We start from the raw sequence: 15,179 nt of genomic DNA on the forward strand, positions 1-15,179 counted from the left end.
TCCTATGTCTAAGGTCAATCATTTAGAAGTCAAGAGTCATTAAAAAAAAGTCATTTGTTATGGTAACAATTTCTCTTCATGCATGGAGGGATTTATGATTAACTTGGCTCAAATGTTCACCACCATGGCCAGCGTGTTTTTAGAATTACACCCTGTTCGTTCATAATAGTTGATGGTACAATATGTTACATCAAGTTAGGGTATTTTGCCCTTTATCTACTGGAAATGGTTCTTGTGGACTATATTAAAATTTTTATTATTTTTTTTTTTTTTTTTTTTTTTGGTAAAGATAGTTCCCGTTGTTGTTAAAAAAACTTTTAACCTTAAGTTTTAATATGCCAACAAAAAATTCAGAATGTAACCTCAACTGTGGGTTTTTATATTGCAATTTAATCCATGGTGTGTAAAAATATGGTCTAGTCAATCAAGGAAATGTATTTTACACTTGAGTCACATCTTTGACAATTCATTGATCTTGTCATGTTACCAGTAAAAAATTGGTGCTTCCAGTAGGGGATCTTTGTATGGCATGCAAACTTCACATTCAATCGAAACTTGTTACACTATAGAGGTCACATTTATGACTATATCTTTATGAAACTTGGTCAGAATGTTAATCTTGATGATTTAAAGGTCCAGTTTGAATCTGGGTAATGTAGGGTCAAAAACTAGGTCACCAGGTCAAATCAAAGGAAAAGCAAGGTAACACTCTAGAGGCCACATTTATGACCATATCTTAATGAAACTTGGTCAGAATGTTAATCTTGATTACCTATAGGTCAAGTTCAAATCTGGGTCAGGTGGGGTCAAAATCTAGGTCACCAGGTCAAATCAAAGGAAAAGCTTGTTAACACTGTAGTGGCCACATTTATGACCATATCTTAATGAAACTTAGTCAGAATGTTAATCTTGATGATCTATAGGTCAAGTTTAAATCTGGGTCAGGTGGGGTCAAAAACTAGGTCACTAGGTCAAATCAAAGGAAAAGCTTGTTAACACTCTAGACGCCACATTTATGACTATATCTTCATAAAATTTAATCAGAATGTTAATCTTGATGATCTTTAGGTCAAGTTTGAATCTGGGTCATGTGGGGTCAAAAACTAGGTCACCGGGTCAAATCAAAGGAAAAGCTAGTTAACACTTTAGAGGCTACATTTATGACCATATCTTAATGAAACTTGGTCAGAATGTTTGTCTTGATGATCTTTAGGTCAATAGGTCAGGTGAGCGATACAGGGCCTTCATGGCCCTCTTGTTATCATAAGTGCTATCTTCATCTTCTGTCATCATCATCATCATCATCATTATTATCACTGTTACCTGTTAAACATTGTTATACACAATTATTCATATTCAAATAACATGGAACAAATTTAGACAGTTTACAGGTCAGAGCAATGATAATTCTCCTATTTCTTTAAAGTTAACGGTCAAGCATTAAAAAAGTCATTGAGCAGTAAAATCTAAATTGGGCGACTGAGCTTGATATATTTGTCGTGACTTGTGACACCTTGTTGTCTGAGGTTGTGGTCTGGATGCTACTTGTACCATGTATAGTTTTGTAGACCGATATCTCTAGCAAAACAAACAGGTTTATCACAACACTAGAATCATTGGACTCTATTATCTTAATACTGTATCACTGATTTTGATGACAAGTTCCAAGCTGTACAGGCCTCACATCAGCTCCAAATTTATGGAATTAAAGACGTTTTTCTTACAGGATGGAAAGTCTATTGGTATGTTCTTTTTCTTTCTTGAAAATAAAGATTGTATTCATGTTTGTTTTTTTTGCTGGTGGGGGAGAGGGCTATGATAAGATAACAGCACTTTCGTTATTGTAACATTTTGGTGACAACTGATTTGATAATACTGTTTGTATATGTGGTTTCTCTTTTATATCTTAAACTGTCTCAAACTTTTTAACCTGGTAAAAAATATTTTGGGTTCTTTCAATTACTATATTTCTGTCAATTGTAACAGTAAGGACCTTCCAGTGTTGTAAATGCATTGCAATGTATCCAGATAATTTCTCCTTCTGTATCCATTATAAATGTTCCCCAAACTTTGTCTGTAGATCTTTACATACCGGTCACCATGGCCTAGTGTTTAAGGCGTCCGCCTTGGGATCAGGAGGTCGAAGGTTCGAGCCCCATGGGGAGCATACATCCGGGGGATGTTTGTCATGGGACTCGTTCCGAAAAGGCCGGTTCGTGAGCCACGAGCTAGTTAAATGAATAGTTACAGACTTCTATCCGCCTGGTGTAGTGGTAGGAGTTGGGAGGTAATTGGTACGCACAATAAAGGTGTCTCATAAGCCAAATTGGCTGGCCCTTTCAATAGGGGTGACACTATAATAGACAAGACCTTTACCTTTTACCATTTACTGTTGACATACTACATTAATATTTTGAATGGCCACTGTGAAGGAAAGATGTCAGCAGGATGCTCAAGAAACAAATTCAGTTGTATTTATATCCCCCGCTGAATAGGTTGTTTTTTTAGTGAGGGAACTATATTTTAAAAGATACTTAAGTTTTCAGACTTACACAATATGTACAATAGGACCATGGCATGGTTTACTTGTTCAAGGGCAATAAGTCTGCAGTTACGGAAGAGATCCTGATGAAAGCTGTGCACACACCACCACCCTATAGTAATCTATATTTGTATTAAATTTCATGAAGATGCATCAGTGCATTACTTTGTTATGTGGGAATTTATGGATTGTAAATTGAAATAAGGGCAATAACTCTGAAGTTACTGAAGTGATCTTGATGAAAGTTGCGCTTGCACCACCACCCTATAGTGATCTATAATTGTGTAAAGTTTTGTGGATTTTCTAAAGTGTTTAAGATCTGTCAGAAAGTTACTTAGATACAGTCAAAAATTCCAAATATTCCAAATCAAGGGGAAAAACTTTACTTTTACTTGGTCAGGGGGGATAATACTATACGTGAGTATTTTGTTTTGTTTGTTTTTTGGTTTAATGCCATTTTTCGACAGTATTTCAGTCATGTAACGGCGGGCAGTTAACCTAACCAGTGTTCCTGGATTCTAAACCAGTACAAACCTGTTCTCCGCAAGTAACTGCCAACTTCCCCACATGAATCAGAGGTGGAGGACTAATGATTTCAGACACAATGTCCTTTATCAAATAGTCATGGAGAACATACGCCCTGCCCAAGGACCGAACTCACGACCCCGCGATTCATAGACCAACGCTCTACCTATTGAGCTAAGCGGGTGGGCCAAGTATTTTGTAGTTATATTATTAGTTATATCTGTTGTTTTTTTTATACAGAATTTGAGCTGAAGTGGATTGCAAATTTTGAACCCCTAACCTTAAATGGTTTAATCTCTTCTGAAATAATTTATAATTTCATCAGAAGTACAATTTAACTGCGCTCATTCTCTTAAGAAAATAACTAGACTTGAAATTTTCTTACATACCTTTCTGATTTTATAAGACTGCTTAAATACTTCATACTATGCCTTAAGACAGGGAAATAAGATAAATTACCTAGTAATGAATGTTACCTCTAGCATAAAGGAGGGAGAACTAATAGCATCTTCACATGCATCTTTAATTGCAGCAGGTAACCTCAAAAGTTAACATTTTAGTGAACTGTTTTAACTCCTTTGTGGAGAATTTATGAAGAGTATGAAAATAATCTTTAAACACTTAGAACTGATGTTGTGCAAATTAATGTGCTTATGACCAAAGCCAGTGTGTCCCTGCAAAGTCCAGGTCCAGGTTGAATGGCAACCATATTTCTTGCTATGCAGTCACTCTTTCAAGAAGATCGAAGATTGAATGTTATGGAAAGACCAGAAAATGATGTTTTTCTTAGTTCATATGGCTTTTTAGTGGACAGGGTCAAAAGGCTTAGGTTAAGTTTTCAGTACAGGTTGGAACTTTGGCATCCCTCGCCAGCATTTCTTTTTAACCTTTAGCCTGCTGCCGGCAAGTGATTCTGCCTTTGCGACCAGTGCAGACCAAGATCAGCCTGCACATCCGTGCAGTCTGATCATGGTCTGCACTGTTCGCTATTCAGTCAGTAAATTTTCAGTGAACACCCCTTCGAATAATAAATGGTACTGCCCAAATTGAATGATAGACCAGTCCATTATAGAAATTTAGCAGGGTAAAGGTTAAGTTACGTCTTCTCCTGAACAGTTTCATGGATCTTCACCAAACTTGCTCTGAAGAGCTTTCTTTTGCATGGATCTCACAAGTTTGTAAAAGAATTCTCCTATCCATAGGAGCCACCAGTTTTAAAATAGATATACTATAAACAGCCTGATGGATCTTCATCAAGGTTGGTCTGTATTATCTTATTGATGACCTGTTTGAAGTTTATTCAAATAGGTATGCTAGGGCCAAATTTTGGACTGCAATATGAGTCAGTGTTATGACATCAGGGGAACTTGTAGAAAAAATGGTTTCCTCCAAAACTGCATACCGAAGAGATAAGATTTTTTCTAATCACAATGTGACCTAAGTGTCTGCTGTTTGACTTTAGAAACTTGTGGACAATGAAAGCACTTCCATTCATCCAAACTGGAATTTTAGTTATAAAACCATAATGCAGTTATTAGTTTTAAAAGTCATGTCCCTTTAATCGCTTAAGTGTTATCTGAAAACCAGCTGACTTAGCTCAGTAGGGAGGGTCGTGAGTAATCCATCCCTGGGTGAGATGTGTGTTCTTTGTGACAATTTGATAAGACACTGTGTCTGAAATCTTTTGTGTGGTACAGAATCCAGGAATACAGTTGAAACACTGTTGAAAAACAGTTTTATACCCAAAACAAACAAACAAATAAGAAAGCTTTATGAGAAAAAACCAGTTTCAAGTATTTTCCACTTTTTCCACTTCACAAGTTTCGAGAAAAGATTTAAATACATTGAATATGTTCTTAATATCACCTGCTTCTGGAAAGAGCCAAAGGCACTATTTACATAAATTGAGAATCATCTAATTTTGATAAATTACTCATACTTAGTGAAGGAAGAGACAAATTTATTGTTGAAAAATAAAACCTCATTCTGTACTTTTAGTGTATGTGTCCAAAGCTAGAGCGTGAGTTGTACACAGTTTCTCAGAAAAGAGACTGTTTTACCAAAGTTATCTCCCTTTTTATTAAGCAAATGGCATTACCAATAGGCAAATTGGCTAAAAGCTATGATTAACTTTTTTCACTCTTGACATTATTACAAATGCATTAAAAGGTTCTTCAAGCATGGTGACAATATTTGAGATGTAACTGAACTGTCCCCAAGTCTAGCCATCTTAAAAGTACCAAAAAAAAATGAAAGAGGCTTCATTCAACAGTGACATACAGGGAATATTTCTTATTTCCTATCATACAGGTGTACCTCATCAACAGCTGTCACCATAGACAAACAATTGCTTTATGACACTTTTCTCAGGTCTTTGAACTTCTCTTTTTCCGATCACACAAAAAAGAACTAATCAAGATTGCAATAATGTCATTTACAATTTGTATATACAATGTATATATTATTTTTATGACCTGCCTGATCATTCATTTTCTGTTTTCCAAATAGAAGAGTGTAGTTTCTTGCCATTGATTATTTAACCCTTACCTTGCTAAATTTCTATAATGAACTTGTCAAGCTTCCAATTTGGACAGGTCCATTAACTGTTAAAAGGGGTGCTTAACAAAATGGTACTGACTGAAAGGGGAACAGTGCAGACCATGATCAGACAGCACAGATGTGCGGGCTGATCTTGATCTACACTGGTCGCAAAGGCAGAACCAGGTAAGGGTTAATACAGAGCCATGATAAAGAAGGAAGAACATTTTGCAGGAGATCACATGGTATTCCAAATTCTCTATATAATAGAGATTAAACTTTGAAAGAAAAGACGGCCGAAAAGACATCCCTGTTGAAGACCATGCAGTCAGGCCAAAACTTAAATTGCTACTGTAACTTTGCTACCGTAACTATCTATTGTAAAATTGTTGGTTAGAAATCAGTAAGGAAAAAAAAGATGTAGGTTCTTTTGAAGAGCTTTTTATTCGCCCGAAGGGACGTATTATGTTATACCCCCGGTGTCCGTCTGTTAGCAATTTCGTGTCTGCTCTGTAATTCTTGAACCCCTTGAAGGATTTCAAAGAAACTTGACACAAATGTTCACCACACCGAGACAACGTGCAGAGCACATGTTTTGGATGTCTCACCTCAAGGTCAAAGGTCATATCAGTTTGTTTTGTGTCCGCTCTGTAACTCTTGAACTGCATGAAGGATTTCAAAGAAACTTGGCACAAATGTTCACCACACTGAGATGACATGCAGAGCGCATGTTTCGGATGACTCGCTTCAAGGTCAAAGTCACACTTAGGGGTCAGAGGTCATATATTACTTTGCATTGTGTATATTGCTCTGCATTGCAGTGCTCTTGTTTTTATTTGGCAGATCCCTTTTTTTGTCACTTACAATAAAAAAAATTTTAATTACTTCCATTTTATGTTACTATAAATAGCTTATTTTGAAACTTTTTTATTATTGGCCGTAGGGAAAAACCGAGACCACTTTTCTGTGGTACAACATGGATGGTACCTCCAATTTTTAGGTGTATTTTGACATACCTATACCTGGTAAGGATTTTTTTGTGGACTTAGAATTCTTTTTTTAACTTCTTTCCTTTGTTGTTCCTGTCCATGGGGCTTCAACAGTCAAGTTCTTTAAATTTTGCTCCCATCCTCTGATGTAAAACTTAGGGCATATATTGCCCCACTTGCTAATAGTGGACTTTGTTTTGAAGTTATATGTAGTGGTTTGCCAGTGGCGAAGGTCACAGCTCTTTGTAACTCGTACTGTCAGATAGCCATAAATGACTAAAAGGGACACAGTAATAGCATAAAAAATGTTGGTTATGTAGTACTGTTAGTACTAATTCAGTATATAAGATGAACTATCAGGGTTCATGCGTCGGTTAGACATTTGAGACACTGTTGACAAGAGTTGCTAATTAAATGTCCCAAGTTTTGATGCCGGCCAGCACTTGTCCTGATGACCACCTTTTACTGCAGCACAGTGGTAGGTGTCGATCGTTAACAGACCTTTTGAATGTTGTCATTTCTTAATGCTGAATAAATTGATTGCCGGAGATTTAGAAATAAAATTATCCTCTAAAATATAGCATAGGAAATTTTAGAAAAATGAAATGGTAAATTTCCTGCTTGCCAGTTTAGTGTTTGTCGTGCTGTATATTGCAAGTGGTTAACGAAGAATATATATCAGTTTTAATATTGTTGATGTGACGGTATTACAATTTAAAGTTTTTTTCGCAACAAACAGTCGATCTCGAGAAAATATTTCTGTTTTTACCAAGTGCTTGTATTGCTCATTCAGTCTGCCTTTGCATTTTACCAAATTGTTCTAAAATTTTACTTTACCAGCATTCTTTGACATTATATTATGCTACACACCTACATACCAAGTTTATTATGAACCTACACATGATTTTCACTATTTTAGCTCACCTGTCACATAGCGACAGGGTGAGCTTTTGTGATCACCCTTTGTCCGTCCGTCCACAATTTCTTGTGAACACGATAGAGACCACATTTTGCAATCAAACTTGCACACAACTTGTATTGGCATAATATCTCGGCTCCTTTCGAAAACTGGCCAGATCCCATCATAGGTTCCAGAGTTATGGCCCCTTAAAGGGCCAAAATTTGCTTTTTTCGGCTTGTGAACACGATAGAGACCACAGTTTGCAATCAACTTTAATCAAACTTGCACACAACTTGTATTGGCATAACAGCTCGGTTCCTTTTGAAAATTGGCTAGATCCTGTCATGGGTTCCAGAGTTATGGACCTTTAAAGGGGCAAAACTTGCTATTTTGGCTTTTGCAGCGGTATAGAGACCTCATTTATGGTTTGATTTGATACAAACTTGCAAAATATCTTCAACAACAATAAATCTTGGATTCCATGATGAATCTGTCAGATCCAATCATAGGTTCCGGAGTTACGGTCCCTGATTGACCCCTGAAAGAGCCAAAATTTGTTAATTTTTACCTTGTGAACATGATAGATGTGACATTTTGTACTTGATTTTAACCACACTTACATACAACTTAAGTCACAATAAGATCTTGTTTCCTTTCGAAAACCGGCTAGATTCCAATATGGGTTCTAGAGTTACTGCCCCTGAAATGGGCAAGAGTTTCTGTTTTGGCCCTTTCAGCCATATAGAGGTTTCATTTATGCTTTGATTTGATACAAGCTTGCACAGAATGATTATCTTGATGATCTCTAGGCCTGGATCGAAACTTGGTCATGTCGGGTCAAAAACTAGGTCATCGGGTCAAATCAAAGGAAAAGGTTGTTAACAACCTAGAGGCAACATGTATGACTCTGTCTTCATAAAACCTGGTCAAAATGTTTATCTTGATGATTTCTAGGCCAAGTTCGAAACTGGGTTATATGGGGTCAACAACTAGGTCACCCAGTCAAATCAAAGGAAAATCTTGTTGACTCTCTTCAGGCCACATTTATGACCCTATCTTCATGAAACTTTTGTCCTAGGCCAAATTCGAAACTGGGTCATACGGGGTCAAAAACTAGGTCACACGGTCAAATCAAAGGAAAAGCTTGTTTACACACTGTTCATTTGATGTGCATGAAACTTGGTCAGAATGTTTGTCTGCATGAAATATCAGATGAATTTTTGTCTGAGTCACCAGGTCAAATAAAAAAATAAGCTTGTTTACACCTGAGGGGGCACATTTTTGATTCTATCTTCATAAAACTTGGTCAGAATGGTTGTTATCATGAAGTCTTGCATGATTTCAAATCTGGGTCACGTGGGGTCAGAAACTAGGTCACCAGGTCAAATCAAAGGAAAAGTTTGTATATGTTATAGAGGCCACTTTTTTGCTTCAGTCTTCTAGAAACTTTGTCAGAATGTTTATTTGCATGAAATTTTGGACAAGTTCGAATATGGGTCAGGTGGGTTGAAAAACTAGGACACTAGGTCAAATAAAAGAAAATGCTTGTTTACACTCTAGAGGCCACGATTTTTGGTCCAATCTTAATGAAAATTGGTCAGAATATTTGTCTCCATGAAATCACTAGGTAAAACATGTTTACACTGTTATGGTGTGTTACTCAGGTGAGCCACCTAGGGCCATCTTGGCTCTCTTGTTTGATATAGAGTTTGCTTGGCATAAAATACATGCAGAAATTCTAATTCAGAAAAAAAAAAATTGCAAGTATTAAAGTCACAAAAATTGTTCAAGCTGAACTCGCGCAAAAATGCGCTGTATATGGTATATTTTACACAGTTTTAGGGTGTTTTAAGATACTTACTTGAATAACTTTTAGAAGTGTTCTATCTAGAAGATCTAATTAGCCAGCATAATGCTGTTTTTAGCGAATTTCTTTAAACTTCTTTAGATGTAAATTGTCGTAGCTGTCAGAATATTAATTCATATGAATTTAATGAAATATTTTTAAAAAGGTAAATAATATTATATTTGATGCTATATCACACAAACAAATCTGTTGCTAATAATTTCCTGGGTTGATTGAAGATTTTGAAACAGAAAAAAGACAAAACTAAAAATGTATTTCATTACAGAAACTCTGCGTTAATTGTTTAAGGCTGCAACATGTAAGAATAAACTCTTTGTTCTTTTCTATACAAACCTCCAGTGAAGCATCGGCAAACACGAAAACTTCAGATTGTTTCTAACGATAATTTAAAAGTTTCTTTCCTCTTAAAGGAATGCTTATTTGCATACAGTGTTCCTCATTGTTTTAAGGTAAATGTATACTTCTGGTAAAAATGAAAAGAAACAGCCACTCATTTGTTCAAGATTTAAGTTGAAAATTGCAGAAAAAGTTGATATACACACAGTTCCTTTATAAATTTTAAAAAGAAGCCGGAGTCTCAGAAGAAAGCTTTGCCATTGGTCAGTTTCAAATTTGTTCTCAGAAACAACCAATCAGATACTTGAGTTTTTTGACTGGTCTCGAAACATGGTTTTATAACCTTGGACCTTGGAAGTCTGGGAATTATTTCAGGCAAGATCCATTCTGTGTTGTTAATTTGAATATTCAACTTTGGAATGGACAGGGAAAGAGGCCTGGTAATACTTGCGCTCGAAAAAAGTATGGAAGTGCCAGTAATGACTTTACGAGTGACTGAGTTTGTGTCAGCACTTAATACAGTATATTTAGAATGAATGATCCCTTTCTGAATTATATCTGAACAATGCTGCTGTACAATTATTAGCCTTGTTTCAGAAATAATTCAGAAAATTTCAGTGTCTGAATCATTCTTAACTATTTTCTTAACTGTTAAGATTTTATTCAGAAATAATCAGGAAGTATTAAGACAATTTTCAGATGACAAAATTCATGTTCAGTCAGTCTTCAGACACCAACTTTCTGTTCAGACATGTTTCAGCATATGTTAAGACATGTTTCAGAAATTTTCAGACAATATTCAGAAGATAAATTTCATGAAGTTGTTTGTTTGTTGTTTTTTTTAAGATAAGCATTGGTATTTTGAACAAAGACATATCTTTGAGAAAAAAATAAACAGGTTTTCATATTCCTTAACTTACTTTTTATAGCTAAAACCAGCTATTAAGGAAATTTACAAATTAGATGCCAGGACTGTAACTGGATACATGAGAACTTTGTTTGAAATTGCCTTTCTTTACATTTATCTTTGGAAATTGTAATTTCAAAGTGATTCATATAGAACAATGCCAGTTGTTTATAGACTGATTGTGATCTTGCATGGCAATGGGGTATTTGTAACAGTAACCATTCAGAAACATAGAATACTTGCCATAGTTACTCCTGCTTCACTAACTTAATGTCCTAACTTCTTTCAAGTGTTGTATGGTTCTTCTAAAATCATATATTTTAAGATATGCAAAGTCGATTTTAAGACTGCCATGCCAGTGAAAGTAAATATCATATTAAAGGGTTAAAGTTTTGAAAAAGTCCATGCAGTATTAAGAACAATAAGTAACAGTATTGTCGGAGAGATATTTTATCCGTATGATATATAACCGTCACAAGTACATCCAGATTGGGTGACAAATGCTTCAACGAGAGCTTGAAAATACAGTATATTGAACTCAGACATTTTTCTTTTAATAATATTTACAGTTACTAAATATTAAATGAAAGTTCATTTTCTAAATTTGAACTAATTGGACAATAAGTCTGGAGACGTGCCCCTTTAATGCTTTTCAGTTAGGAGTATAGCAGTATTTGAATTATAAACTGCTTGATGATGATAATAATTTGCATTTAGAACCTTAATAAAGGGGATATTTGTTGTTCCATGCAAAGAGGCCTTTGAAATCCCTTTACGGGTTCTTGGGGGTTATGTCAAGATTTGAGTAGGGTGTTTTATCTGTAGATAAGATGGATTAAGGAGAACAAAGTCCCCACTGTCCCTTTGACCACTAATTGTTCAATTAAAGATACTATTCCCTAACAAGTATTTGTCTTCAAGCATCTTATGAAATTCTTTTGAAGTGCTTACAGATAAGTAAATTGGCAAATATGCTTAGATAAGTAATCAATGGGGAAATGGCCTGTAGTCATTAAAGTGTAGCATTTCCTAATTCGGGACCAATTATAGACAATTTGATAGCACTGTTAAAGACAAATGTACCAATTCAATTACAGGCACTGTGATTAGTTTCGTCCATGTCATTTAACTTGTTCTGCTGCACAGAAAAAGTTCATAGTTCAGAACTGATATTGTTACTCAGATCCCTGGAGACTAAGAGCAATAGCAAAAGAGAGGACAATATTTGACAACTGCCCAGTTGAAAAACAAGTTCACTTTTTCCCAATTGTGTCAGAGAAACTTCCCAAAATGTAGAAATTGTGTTGTTTCTGTTGTTTTTTTTTTTCATTTAAATTAGCAATTATATATTTCACAAATAAGGAAGTAATTAGCTCATCTAGGATTAGGAAACCACAAAATTTCATCCTCTGTTACAGAGGAAAAAAGTTTGTGTTTTAATATTCTGTTCTTTTCCTAAAATAAGCAGTTATCCAAAAAAAAATTAGAAATTTACCAATTGAAAAGGCCACTATGGCCGTGCGCGCTTCTTCCCAGTTTCCTGATGGAAAGTCCAAAGTCTGAACAAGGACAATTTAAAGCATTTGTTTATTTTGGGACCATAATCAAGGGTTTTGAAAAAGTTGGAAAAATTAGTTTTTCTTTTTAATAATGTTTACAGAAAATTTCATTAAAGGGTAAATGGTAAAAATTTGATTTTTCTAGTTGGTAGATTAAAGGTTTTGCACTCAAAGACATTACCTAAAGGATCAAAACTTAACTTGATTCATTGATGATGTCAGTATGTAGGAAGTCATACAGTACATAGTTTCAAAACATTGACTAACTACGCTCAAAAAGGCATTGATACAAGTGTGAAAGATTTTTCTAGTGTCTCTCTTCTTAGTTCCGTTAAAACGATTTATCATCACTTACTAACTTGCTACAGATTACTATAAAGTGCTGCCGTAAGGAGCTCTTTACTGGTACTGATATATCATAAGTACCTACGTAAGCTTGATGAAACTGATTCGTTATCTGTTAGCTTCCACAGTGTCAGTTATTTCCTAAGTACATCCTGTCCCTCGATTGTCATCTACAATGGAACAATTGAGTCAGTGCAGATCAAAGTACACACACCACTTGAGTTTGCGGAATCTTGCAGTCATCGGACCTTAATCCTTTACAGTATGGTGCCATTGTGTAAATAGTCTTCAAAAGTGCTCTGTTTGTTTAAAACTTTCATGTCGTGTTTGTACAATGTTTTTCAACAGTTTCTGTCTTTTAATAACACAGATGGTATGTTAGCAGAGTGGTAAGCTCAACTGAGCTTCAAGATAATTCAAAATTCAGACTTGAACTCTGAAATAATGTCTATTAAGGTGTAACATACTTTAACGTATATTGTTTTATTAGTATTTTTTATAAAATAAATTATAAAGTGAACCACTTAATCTTTATTTAATAATATATCAAATTTAGGGTCAGGTGGAACAATATTCATAGTCATGATTTATCTGAAATAAATTTGAATTTTGATCCAAGGAAACCCAATCTATTTTTTTAGGTTTCACATTGTTTTGTTCATTCACGTTCTTTGCATAGCATGAAAACAATTTTTTTATAACCAGGTGAGCAGCTCAAGACCATGGAGCTTTCTAGCACCTATTCAATTCTTCTATGATTGTTATTGACACATTAATTCTGACTTTTTTCTTTGGTTTCTATGAAAGAAGATAATCCTAAACTTCCTGTATTTATAATACTAGTTCTCAAGTCTTGTGACACTTTGTTACAGAATTACAAGACCCTGTTAACAATAGACACTTAATAACACAACAGTGTTATCAAGGAACATAATTCCAACAATTATCCTATTCCAAAGTCGGCTCATTATACAGTCTATAATTGAATTGGGGAGAGTTTTATAGAGCCTTCAAGACTTGTGGTGTCTGTTGTGGAAGACTTAAAGGAAAAATTATGGCTGTGAAATGCTAAATGTGCTGTTGGATGGTAGAAGGACTTTCAGGACTTTTGTAGAAGACTTGTGCAGGTTAGCAGGTATTAAAAGTTGATTTATTTGAACAGAATTGTTTATGATAACTGTTATATTTTTATGATGTCAGGAAGTAAGTTATTTAAAATTTGTATTGCAGATGATATAATCATATATCTTACTTGAGTGGCCTTGAAAATTTGTTGCAAAAATGAAATTTATGGACAACTGTGCAGTAATGTCAATTTAGTGGTTGTTCGCCTTTAATTTTGTATTAGCATTATAGACTTGACAGCAAACATGATGTTACTTGATGATATTAAGATAAGGTTTTGTCTTGGGATACAATTTTGATATAAGGGCAATAAAATCCAATTGGGGGAATGGGAATATGGAACTTAACATATGCTGATGTTCAGTCAAAACCAGTATCATTATTTGTCATTGGATATCCCTAACAACAGTTTCAGTACATTTTAGTCGCTGCTAACAGTTGTCATTTAGATTAAACAGAGTTTCTGATTTTCTGCTCACTTCTTTCATAACAGTTTCTTATTTTCCGCTCACAACTTGCGAAAGAGTTTCTCATTTTCTGCTCACAACTTGCAAAAGAGTTTCTTGTTTTCTGCTCACAACTTGCAAAATCTGCTCACAACTTGCAAAAGAGTTTCTCATTTTCTGCTCACAACTTGCAAAATCTGCTCACAACTTGCAAAAGAGTTTCTCGTTTTCTACTCACAACTTGCAAAAGAGTTTCTCGTTTTCTGCTCACAACTTGCAAAATCTGCTCACAACTTGCAAAAGAGTTTCTCATTTTCTGCTCACAACTTGCAAAAGAGTTTCTCATTTTCTGCTCACAACTGGCAAAATCTGCTCACAACTTGCAAAATCTGCTCACAACTTGCAAAAGAGTTTCTCATTTTCTGCTCACAACTTGCAAAATCTGCACACAACTTGCAATAGAGTTTCTCGTTTTCTACTCACAACAACTTGCTAAAGAGTTTCTCGTTTTCTGCTCACAACTTTCATAACAGTTTCTCGTTTTCTGCTCACAACTTGCTAAATCCTGCTAACCACTCACTTAAGAGCTCTCGGTTTCTGTTACCACTCGCTAAAGAGTTTCTCACTTATGCTGACCTCTCATTTAAGTTTCTTGCTTTCTGCCTACTACTCACTTAAAAAATCTTTCTTCTCACCACACACCACATTTAAGAGTGTCTGCTCACCACTCACTAAAGAGTTTCTTGGGATTTTTTCTTACCACTCACTAATGATGGCAACTTCTTTACCTGAAACTCAGACATACCTATGAACTCTGCAATATGCCAGGTTCCAGTGGTCTGTTATTGGTCTCAAAGCCACCAGGACAGGTATTCATTTTCCTGTTGTTCTACTGGTGACAAGATACTTAATTTTCTTCCAGTGTAGTTAAGTGTGATGTGGAGCTGTTTCACTTTACTATACAAATTCTAAATCAGACAGATGAAATTTTATCCCATTTTTAGCTCATCTGATTTTTTGAAAAAAAATGATGAGTTATTGTCATCACTTGAGCGGGCGTCGGCGTCTGCGTCGGCGTTGCCTGGTTAAGTTTTATGTT

At 35.3% G+C, this 15,179-nt stretch overlaps 1 protein-coding gene across 7 annotated transcripts in view; it reads left to right on the forward strand.

Moving 5' to 3' along the window:
* The window catches only part of LOC123549443 (uncharacterized), a 100,801-nt gene that overhangs the window by 50,846 nt on the left and 34,776 nt on the right, over nt 1-15,179 (forward strand). Inside the window, exon 1 of one of the 7 annotated variants that reach the window (XM_053545372.1) lies at nt 1,680-1,742. The exons of 5 other annotated variants lie outside the window; for them this stretch is intronic. The gene's annotated coding sequence lies outside the window, so the exon portion shown is untranslated. Of the gene's footprint in view, nt 1-1,679; nt 1,743-13,621; nt 13,645-15,179 lie in introns of those variants that run through there. One more of the 7 variants, XM_053545374.1, reaches the window with a different exon arrangement.

Source organism: Mercenaria mercenaria, chromosome 6 (genome assembly GCF_021730395.1).
Source record: "Mercenaria mercenaria strain notata chromosome 6, MADL_Memer_1, whole genome shotgun sequence".
Classification (NCBI taxonomy): Eukaryota; Metazoa; Mollusca; class Bivalvia; order Venerida; family Veneridae; genus Mercenaria; species Mercenaria mercenaria.